The sequence below is a fragment of the Sinocyclocheilus anshuiensis genome, unplaced genomic scaffold (genome assembly GCF_001515605.1).
Source record: "Sinocyclocheilus anshuiensis isolate Anshui unplaced genomic scaffold, SAMN03320099.WGS_v1.1 scaffold124, whole genome shotgun sequence".
Taxonomy (NCBI): domain Eukaryota; kingdom Metazoa; phylum Chordata; class Actinopteri; order Cypriniformes; family Cyprinidae; genus Sinocyclocheilus; species Sinocyclocheilus anshuiensis.
The window spans coordinates 1,128,993-1,139,702 of NW_015554082.1; the positions used below are offsets into that span (position 1 = coordinate 1,128,993).

At 39.6% G+C, this 10,710-nt stretch overlaps 1 protein-coding gene across 1 annotated transcript in view; it reads right to left on the reverse strand.

Moving 5' to 3' along the window:
- Nucleotides 1-7,938: 7,938 nt before the first annotated feature.
- LOC107669108 (transcription factor COE1-like) overlaps nucleotides 7,939-10,710 on the reverse strand; it is a 132,354-nt gene continuing 129,582 nt past the window's right edge. Inside the window, exon 17 of the mRNA XM_016461230.1 lies at nucleotides 7,939-8,089. The gene's annotated coding sequence lies outside the window, so the exon portion shown is untranslated. The remainder of the gene's footprint in view (nucleotides 8,090-10,710) is intronic.

A 10,710-nucleotide genomic window follows, 5' to 3' on the forward strand; every position in this document is an offset into this window, starting at 1 on the left:
TGCGTTTAAAAACGCGAGACACAGGACAGTGCAACGTATAAACAGCAAGCAAGGTCTCGAGGTGCGTTTTTGAACTTCTTTTAACTTGAGCACTATGGAATTACATTTCTGCCGAAATTCTGCGCGCGAAAGATCATATTTTGAGCGCGCAAAAGTGCGTTTTGCACGCGCGCGAACTGAATGATCTTTCGCGCGCAGAATTGTGGCAGAAATGTAAGCCCATAGGAGCACCGCCTTTCTAGTGTCATGTGCGAAACGCTGTAAATAACGCGAGATGCACACGCAACGGTTAAAAGAAGTTCAAAAACGCGCCATTTTGCATTTGTTTCGGTAACTTACCCTGACATAGCCTATTCTTTGTCATCTCGTGGTTTTAAAGTAACTGTCTTCCAGCAGTGCTGCTCCCTTCAGTTTTGTGGTCTCTTTACACTACTACCTAGACTAAAAACCGCTGTTAGTTAATTTACATTAACGCGTAGCGTCAGCTGTGACAAGACTTTCCAGTGCTACCAAGGTGATGTGTCGCCATCTTTGATTTACTTTATTGTCACTATTGTCACCTCTATGATGAGAAAAGCGGATTGACCAGTTACTGTAAGCTGCTGTGTGAATGGGAAAATTTGAGAGTCACCTGTCATTAAATATTATGACATAATATAACAACATTAATATATAATAAAATATCAAATTAAATATAATAAAATGTGATATAAAGATTGACAATACCCAAACACTAGTGAGCCTGAAAGAATTGAAACAGAAACTTCATATTGAAAAAAAGTGAACTATGAACCAATTCCCATGCAGCCGTCTTTATTTCACAACCACAATAATCCCAATGCATCCAATTCAATTCTTCCTCCTAGAGGGAATTGTCACTCCTCATTTGGGGCCAAATGTTTTGACATTACATGTCCTTTATGATCTCTTGAAGACCTGATGAGTAGAACAGTGGAGTCATGTAAAGGACATTTGGGTTTGCATTCGCTGCATTATTGTGGCTGTTTTGTGTGTGAAGTATCTGTGTGCCTGAAGAGGCCCCTGGGCTGAAACACAGTCCCAACCCCCTCTACCCCTTATTCCCCACATCCTACTATCCCCATGGCTCGGCCTGCAGTGTTTTTGTGTTGTGTGATGACAGGCCTGCGTCCCCCGGGAGGGCCACCCCCCAACCTGTACCCCCACGCTCAGGTACCAGGCAGCATTTTCTTCTCTCTTTTGGCACCTTCCCGCATCGGTTCGAACATCCCTCTCTGATCTCCGGTATCTCTCTGTTCTCTCTGTGGACTGTGAGGACCCTCTCACTCGCTCGCTCTCAGTTTCTCTCTGTATCATGTCCTCTTCTTCTCTCTTGTGGCTTTTTATTCATTCAAATTTTTTCTCTCTTTTCAATTCATCGTCTTTGTCTCGCTCTTTCCTTGTTTTCTCCTTTTCTCCATTCTCCCCAAGCTCCCCAGTGGGACCCCTGTTTTCCCTCTCAAAGATGCCTTTCAGCTCTCCTCTCCTCCTCTATCCCTGCTCATGGGAAGAGCTGGAGACAATCTGCTTTATTTATTAATTTATTTATTTGGCGCGGGCTGAGGTAATTCCTGCATGTATTAGTCTTTATCTTAAGGTATAATCTGAAAGGTTTTTGAGCATGTATCTGTGCAGTAAAGAACATTCCGTGCATGACTAATAATTGAATGATACGCAATTATGTTGTATGGATTACATCAGGACCTGCTGGCTGGAATATCTGGAAAGCATGCATGTTTACAATATTTCCAATGTAACAAATTATTTATATTAATATTACATAACATTAATATTAGGTAGTATTTTGTCCCATATATAATTAAACACAATTACAAATATTAAACATAAACAAAATTCAAATATAGTTGATAATATATAGTGTCAGAAAATCAGAAATACTCATTCAGTCTACATTTGCCCAATTTATTTAAATTGCACCTTGTGGAAATCATTCTTTTTCCCCCCATGGATGGACAGATTATAAAAAAAAAATAATGATAATATTAAAATAAAATAAAATGAGCATAGTGGATTTTTTTTTTCAATATAAGCTTATGAGGACTTTTAGCATCTAGTACATCTCAATTGTTTCTCCTAGACAGCAATGTGTTTTAAATTGATCTTCTTTCAAGACCAAATTATCTGAGCTTTGGTATCCCCATTAATTTTATTGCTTATACTCTAGGCCCACACATTTTTTTTCATTTTTAAGAAACAAGATGCTACTTAAATGACATAACTGAGAACTGAATGAGCAACTTCTGAGAAATATACATTTTTCTCTGTGTTTAGTACTCTGATGCTTTATAAGTGCCATATAAAAATAATCAGCTCATGCTGAAAGAGGCTGATTTGCTCTATAGAGTTTCTGTCAGCGAATGTCAACAATGACAAGTGGAGAGAGATGCGCACACACCTCTGTTCAAATTGTCATCTATCACTCATTCCTGTACATTAGCTCCCAGACAGTCTTCCCCTGGGATCTGTGACGCAGAGAGAGTGGGAAGAGTGACAGAAAGAGAGAAAAAGACACAGTAAGAGAGAGAAGGAGAGATAAGTAATCCTTCACTTGTGATGTTTAATGTTCAAAGTGGGCTTTGTTTGCTAAGTGCCTCACTGTGGGGTGTGGACTGAAGGTTTGGGGGGTGAGGGGGGTGGCCGTGTCTCTCAATAATCCATTAGCTAATGGCTGTACAAAGCTCTGCCATTTTACCTCCATACAGAAGCCAGCTGAACAAAAATACTGACATAAAACTGACAATTACTGACTCCAAGACACTCAGAAATTAGAACTAGGTGGCAATATAAAGAATTCAAAGATCAGACTTGAACTTTCTGGCATGTCTAACCAATGAATAGGGAAAAAGAGAGGGAGAACAATAAAAATAATAATATGTAAAATATATTAAAATACTTATTTTTAAATTATAATTATATTTATCAGTATTACTGTTTTTACTTTATTTTTGATCAAATAAATGCAGCCTTGGTGAGCATAAGCAGCTTTTTTTTTTCAAAATAGTTGAAAAATAGATGATTTATTCAGAACGTTTGACTGGCAATGTATTCAGGTTGGTGCATTCAAATTAAATAATATTTTTGATCAATAAAGCATACACATTTTTTGGCAGGGTTCCACTGGTTAAATTTGCATTTTAGGGGCTAAATATCGTGTTATTGGGGTCGCTTAAACCCGCGGACATGAAAAACAACCCCTGGCAACAGTGTTGTAGCCCAATTCCGCATGAAAACGTCTCGAGGTTACGTATGTAACCATGGTTCCCCGAAGGGAACGAGACGCTGTGTCGAACGCTTTGGGAATGACCTCGGCGAGACACCGTACTGAAGCCTGTGTGAAATCAGTCCAATAGCGACGCGAGACGTCACGAGCGGGGTGACGTAAGCAGCCAGGAAGCATAAAGGCACATCCGGCCAGCGCGCCTGTTAGCTTCTGTGGAAGCTTTCCCTGAGCCCACAGAAGGATCTGGCGCGCCAGAAGGAAGGAAGTGTTCTAGAGCTCGAAACACGGCCAACATCTCCAGGCAGTTGATGTGCCACATGAGATGATGGCCTTCCCACCGACCTCAGGCCGAGCGGCCACTCATGACCACTCCCCAACCTGTGAGGGAGGCGTACGTCGTTAGCGTTACACGACGACAAGGAGCCCCCAGCGACAGGCCTTGAGACAGGAACCAAGGTTTCTTCCACATGTCTAAGGCACATAAGCATCGCCGCGTGACCTTGATTGTGTGAAGCGGGTTGCCCTTCGGAGAAAACCCTTTGGTCCTGAGCCACCACTGCAAGGGTCTCATGTACAGCAGGCCAAAAGGTATCACGTTGGACGCAGCTGCCATCAGACCCAACAGTCTTTGAAACTGTCTGACAGTGAGTGACTGGCCTTCTCTCACTCCTCTCACGGCTGTGAGAATTGCTTCGATACGAGCAGGCGACAGCTGTGCCTGCATTGTTGACGAATCCCACACCACGCCTAGGTAAGTGGTTCTCTGTATTGGAGAAAGCACACTTTCCTTGGCGTTCAGCCGTAACTCCAGTTCTCTCATCTGTGCAAGGACAACATCTCGATGCCGAGCCGCCATCTGCTCTGACTGAGCTAAAATCAACCAATCATCGATGTAATTCAGTATGCGGATGCCCTGGAGTCGCAGCGGAGCCAGCGCCGCATCCACACACTTCGTGAAAGTGCGGGGTGAGAGTGATAGACCGAACGGAAGAACTCGATATTGGTATGCCTCGACCCATGAAAGCAAACCTCAGGAACTTCCTGTGTTGAGGAAGAATGGATACATGGAAGTATGCGTCCTTGAGATCTATCGTGACAAACCAGTCCTCGGACTTGATTTGAGACACAATCTGTTTGATCGTAAGCATCTTGAACCGAAATCGTTTGATAGCGCGGTTCAGTAGGCGCAGATCTATGATCGGACGCAACCCCCCATCCTTCTTCGGAAAGATGAAGTAACGGCTGTAGAACCCTGATTCTCTCTCGAGAGGGGGAACACGTTCTATGGCCTCCTTCCTCAAAAGAGTTTCTACTTCTTGTTCCAATACCAGAGCCTGCTCGGGGCCCACTAATGTAGGAATAACCCCGTTGAAGCGAGGTGGACGAGAACCGAACTGAATTCTGTAACCTCTCTCTACAGTCTGCAGGACCCATTGTGAGACATTCGGCAGAAGTTTCCACGCTGCCAGAACATCTACTAAGGGAACCAGTCTCTCGAGACTGGCGTCTGGTGTTACTAAAAGAGCCGAAAAACCGATCTATGCTCTCTAGCGCCCTCATCTGAGGGGGCGAGCTTTCCCGTGCCGTACAGTCGCTGGGCGGCAGCTGGGAATTTTGCTCGACGAATACGGTTTATCCCACGATCTCGAAAGCTCAGAATGGAAATCGGGGAAAAATGGAAGGCCCCGACGTGAAGGTTGTAATCTTGCTCTAAGGAAACGCTCGTTGGCACAAAAATAACATGCTGGGTTACTTTTGTAACATCTATTGTCCTAACATGCCCCCAAACACCTGCTTCTGGAAGAAAGGCTCAAGGAAGACAAAAGACACTCCGAAAAAAAAATCACAGACAAGAAGTAACTTTAATTTAATATTGTGAACTTTGAAAAGGTATTTTACAGCTTTCATCAAAAATGATAACAATCTATACAGTAGTTTTTGTCTTGAGTTTTCCTATTAATAGAACGGTTCAGTGTGTATCCAGTCAAAAAAAATTATAATTAAAATTAAACAAACAAACACAAGAATAGGAGGCAGGAAAAAAGGAGACCAGCTTTTTGGTTCGAGTCTTGTGTCCTATCAAATGCTTGTCGTTTTATAAGGAGTCCATCTTATTCATTGCGATTGAGCCGCTAACAAAGCCACATATGGAAAAGAAAAACACCATGAATGGTCTATCATCAGTCATTTCTGATAAAAAGTCCTCACACATCAGCATATTAAAAGCCATTTTTTCTGTCAGATGGCAGACTGCAGACACAAATTACAGAAGACAGCACTTAAACCATTCATGAAAGAACCCTGAAGACCGATCATCGAGGGCCGATTCGGCTGACAGTAGAATTAGACTCGAGTCACAGCGTTACAGACTGGGAGTCAGAACCTCAGCTCCAGGGGCAAGGCGTTGTGCTCTGATATCGAGTCACTTTGCTCAGGGTGAGAAATTCATCAACGGTACCTTACAAAGTGCTATGGCACGACCCAAAACATGCAGGTTCACATGCACTTCCACGTCCCCTCAGAGTGAACGGTGACACTGTAGAATATGGCTTTGAGCTTCTCCCCCTCTCAAGAACGCAGCAGACATAAACAAATGAAAAAAGGCAGCCTTTTGCTTTAAATTAACGAGAAAGTGCAATCCATGGCACTAGCAACACATAAAATATAAATCATATAGTCTCTCTTTATAATCCTTCAAGTTCCTTCTCATTATCCTTCATAATACAAACAACAGAAAAAGGACAAATAATTAATTTAACCCTCCTCGCTTTAGGTAAAACAGACCGATTTGTGCTTTTTTCTGGAAAGAAATCCCTTAAGGAACTCTGTGGCTACTGTCACTGGTAGTGGTGGTTGTGAAGTCTGTACAAGTGATTGTACGTTTATGGGTTTGCATTTTTAAGGCATCTGTACTGCTGGTACTGATATACGTGAGAGAGAGAATGAAATAGACAGATCTATAAGCAGGCATAAATCAGATAAATTAAAGAGGAAAGAAAAGACGAAAAAGAACGTAGATTAAAACTTAATCAGAAACGTCCTTCTAGGTTTGACACGCAAAATAAAACCATCACTCTCAGAGAAGAGCCCATGCATATTATTACAATAGTACAGGTTCTGTAAGCCTCAAAGAAAAGATATAGATTTATAAATTCATCATATATTTATATATATAATAAAAAAAAAAAATCTACATAATTAAATGCTGTGAGATGCTACTTTTTTGCCATACATAAAAAAATTTCAAAAGGAAAACAATTGCTTCTTAACTTACAAATTATACAAAAATAGACAATGGCTTTTTACGAATAAACATGGACTTAAATTCAAACAAAAACATGAACAATAAAGACAATGAACCGGTGATGAAAGCGAACAGATGGACAAACAATCACAAAAAACCTTCCACAATGGGGAGAAAAGCAATATACACAATCTGGATATACATACATTATTTATATGGATATTTTACAGAGACTCCCCTCTTTTTGTCCAGAATCCATGATTTGTGTTTGCTGAAGTTGGTGAGATTTTGTGTAACTTATGCAATGAACCGATCGTCAGTGTTATTATGAGCTGCCTTATGCCATTCTGAGATAAATACAAATAAAACAAAGACTATGGCAACAGAAAGTATATGTACAAAAATAGACGACTACCAAAGTGAGCCAATCAAACTGCTGTATGTTGGGTGTTTGACACATTTGGAAAGCATTCTTCATACAGTGCTGTCTAAACATGAAAATACTTTGCTAATTCAAGTCATGTCCCCCAAAACAAGCCAAAGAAACACACAAAAAAGGAAAAGCGGGTTGCTTTAACAGTCGGCACTCTGAAAAAGTATTCTTCTTATACTTCATTTAACCTATATCCTTCACTAGCAAACACAGCAAACCAAACACATTAAAATGTATATATCACAGTTTCATTTTTTTCATAGACAAAGCAAAAACAAAAAAGACAAATCAGCACATTCTTTGAGCACACATAAAATTCAAAAGGTTTTTTTTTTTTTTTAAATGGCATGGCAACTGAGGTCTTTTTCCTTCAGTCCATCTGTTTACTGCATATATCTGCTCTATTTAGCAGCAAATATTTGCAAGAACATAAATACTGATTTGTTGTGGAAATTGGGTCACTTTTTCTTCTCTTTGAGGATGGATCTGGACATTGAAAAATTACAGCATGACAGCATTTAATAACTCTTAAATAACTTGCCTACATCATAGCCATTCAAACCGGCTGGTACCCAGATGCTTTGTATGACTCTATGCTTAAAAATAAAAACAATAGGGAAGTGAGTATGGCGCTACAATTTCATTTTGTATGAAAACAAACAACATTATGGCAAACTATTTGTTGGCTTCTCTCTGGGACAAAAAAAAACAAAAACAATAACCCTCCCCTCTTCTTTTCTGCGTCCAAACAATTGGCCGTTGTTCTCATTTGGATTTTGCACCAATGTGTCTATTTATATAAAAACTGGTCAGTATTAACAGAGATCTGTGCTGTTGCCCGTCGCTGCTCTCAGAAACATTACGGATGCACCCGCTCCTAAAGTGTCATGTTTGTGTGATACAGTCTGTAAAAAAGACATGTGATCATTAAATTCATCCAAAAAGCCCATGAACAAAATGAAAAGGAGTTTCATCTCTCCTTTCTGCATGGGCAAAAAAAGGCCTGAGTTTTAAAAGTTCAGTTTTCATGTCTCCTCCACCAGAAATTGCCTTCAGCCCAGAGAGTAGATTCTCTGGCGAGAGCTGAAATCAAATGTGCCTCTTCAGCGGCCCAGGAGCCCCTACATGGGAGGAACAATCATCCCTGGGATCACTATAGTCATGAGAAGAGAGAAAGAGAGAGAAAGAGAGTGAGACATGGGATTGTTTGGCTTCATCTGTCATGCAACAAAACCAAAAGAAAAGCATCTGGAAAGCATGTCGTACTCAAATGATATGAACAAATAAGACAAAGAGAGAAAGAAATATTGTATTGCTTTGTGCTGACTTCCCATTATATGTCTGAAAATCACAATACAGTTCAGTGTTATTTTAGTATTATTTATATATTTTCAGTTTTCATATACATTTTAGTTTCATTATTTATTTATTTATTTTTGTATTTTTGGAATGTATTTTTATTTCAGTTTTCATTGTAGTTCAGTTTTATTTCAAGTTAGTAATTTTAGGACTTCAAATTATCAAAATCATTTCCATTAGTTGCCCAAAATGTCAAATTGTCTTGTGCGTGTGTGTTTAAAATTAGTTTTAGTTTTAATTAAGGATTTTAATCCTGATGCGCTGAAATGTTGAGCAACAATTCTGAAGTGAATCTATGCATAGAAACGTAAGGGTTAACTAAAGACAATGCTCATGGATCACATCCAAACAACAGGGTAAAATATGGCTTCAATCAACTAAAGGAGGGATGGAGAGACTAAACGAATGCAGTAGTGTACAGTATATTCCATAATTCTCTGTGGTTTCGATCACACCGAAGCTGTACATTAATCAGAAGGATGTACAATTCCCTGTGAGTGGGTGAGGATAATCTTTATTCCGTATGATCCACCTAAGGTTGCAGGTCGTCCGTGTTTAATTGGAGTCATTGTCAGGATAAATAGTGACTTGCTTTACAGGCTGTATATCAGTCTCCCCATCAGGGAGCCATTATATGAACAATTCATCAATCCAATTAGTGATAACACTATAGGACGGCTTCGCAACACATTAGCTAATGCTTCTCTCCCATGAGGACAAAGCTCCACGGGTTCGGAGAAGACGGTCAGGATATTCTTACAGTTGGAGGGATTTTGCATTTACATGAAGAGCGTAGAGGACAAACTCAGTGTATGCATGTGGTTGGAGCTATTTTTACTCTTAAAAAATGACTTCCATTGGGGTAATCCAGTATAATCCAGTCATATTAAATAATATATTTGACTTGAATAAAAACAGGTCATTTAAAGCAGTTTCTATTTGACCGTGTAGTGTTTCGATGAGCGACTCAGTGTTTACTTCATGTGCCTATGGGGACCGACGCACATTTATGCGGACATTATTTTTACGAGACAAATTACATATAAACAGCTATGCTAATAAAAAGTGCATGCAGTGTATACATATTCTGACCCAAATGAACTTGCTTGCCAACACCTAAACAAAAATAGCTTGAGCTTAGATAAATAATTTTTGCTCTCAAACATTAAACAATGTTCAGTCAAACATTAGTATCACTTCTATTCATTATTGGTCAAGAAGAAGGAAGTCCCATGAGCACTGAGCCGGGTTTCTCTCTCCATCGCTCCCCACTTTCAGCAGGCCACATCACCGCACCAGATTTTTCATGTAACATATTGGCTTCCTATTGATTTCCTCTCGCTGGTCCCTCATCTCTAATTCCTGGGTTATTTCCTGAGTGTCTCTGCCTCATTTTTAATGGGAAAAAAAAATGAGTGGTGACCGACAGTCGGTCATTGGGTCAGAGTGCTGAGTGCATATCAACATACGGAGAGGAAGCACTCCACGCTCGCAGATAAGAGCTGTCTGCCTCAAACGCTCAATTACTTTAATATTGTCTCACTGTGGATGCCTAGATATTTCAGATCAACACCCAGGGCCAAATGCTGCGCAGAGTAATTGTCATAAATCAGAGGAAGCTGATTATGGCTTTTGTTTCAGATAACAATGAACATACGTCTTTATAGATGTCACACAACTGGTTTTATGTAGCCTGCTACTATTTGGCTGAATCTCAAAAAAACTGAAGAGATTTCCCAGGTATTTTTACCTTAACTGAAACTAAAAGAAATAATAATAATAATAATATAATGTGGATGAAAAATAAAACATTTTTAGGACCATTAACATTTTGTTTACATGGTGTCATTTTCACCTTTTGTAATTGTTTGCAATTGTCAGTATATATTACATACACGTATTTATTTATTTGCATTATTTTATTTTATTATTTAAATTTATTTTTAGGCTGATTTTAATAAAACAAAATGGCCAGGATTACTTTATTACTTTATGAAAGTAAAAGATTTTTCCATATTACAAATTTATGGGGAAATGTGCTTAAATCATGAAAATAATGTCACAATGCAGAACATCTTAATAGTCCTAAATATTTTGGGGTATAAATATCATCCATACATTTTTTCTTGAAATTCACCTTTTAGAATTTTTATGTTAGTGGATGTTAACAGACTTATGGTTAAGTTAACAAACAAACTCTGAGGAGGATTTGACACAGGAAACAGGAAGTCAGGCAGGAAATGAAACACATATGGCATGCTCTTCGAGATGTGCAGCAGGCCCCCAGTGACTGAGCAGAAGTGAGGAGAACGAAGGAGGATGAAGGGAGAGGATGCTCTGACAGTCATGCTGATGGATGGCTTCATGGACAGAAAGAGAGGATGATGAAGAAAGAGTGTGAGACAGGTGTAACAT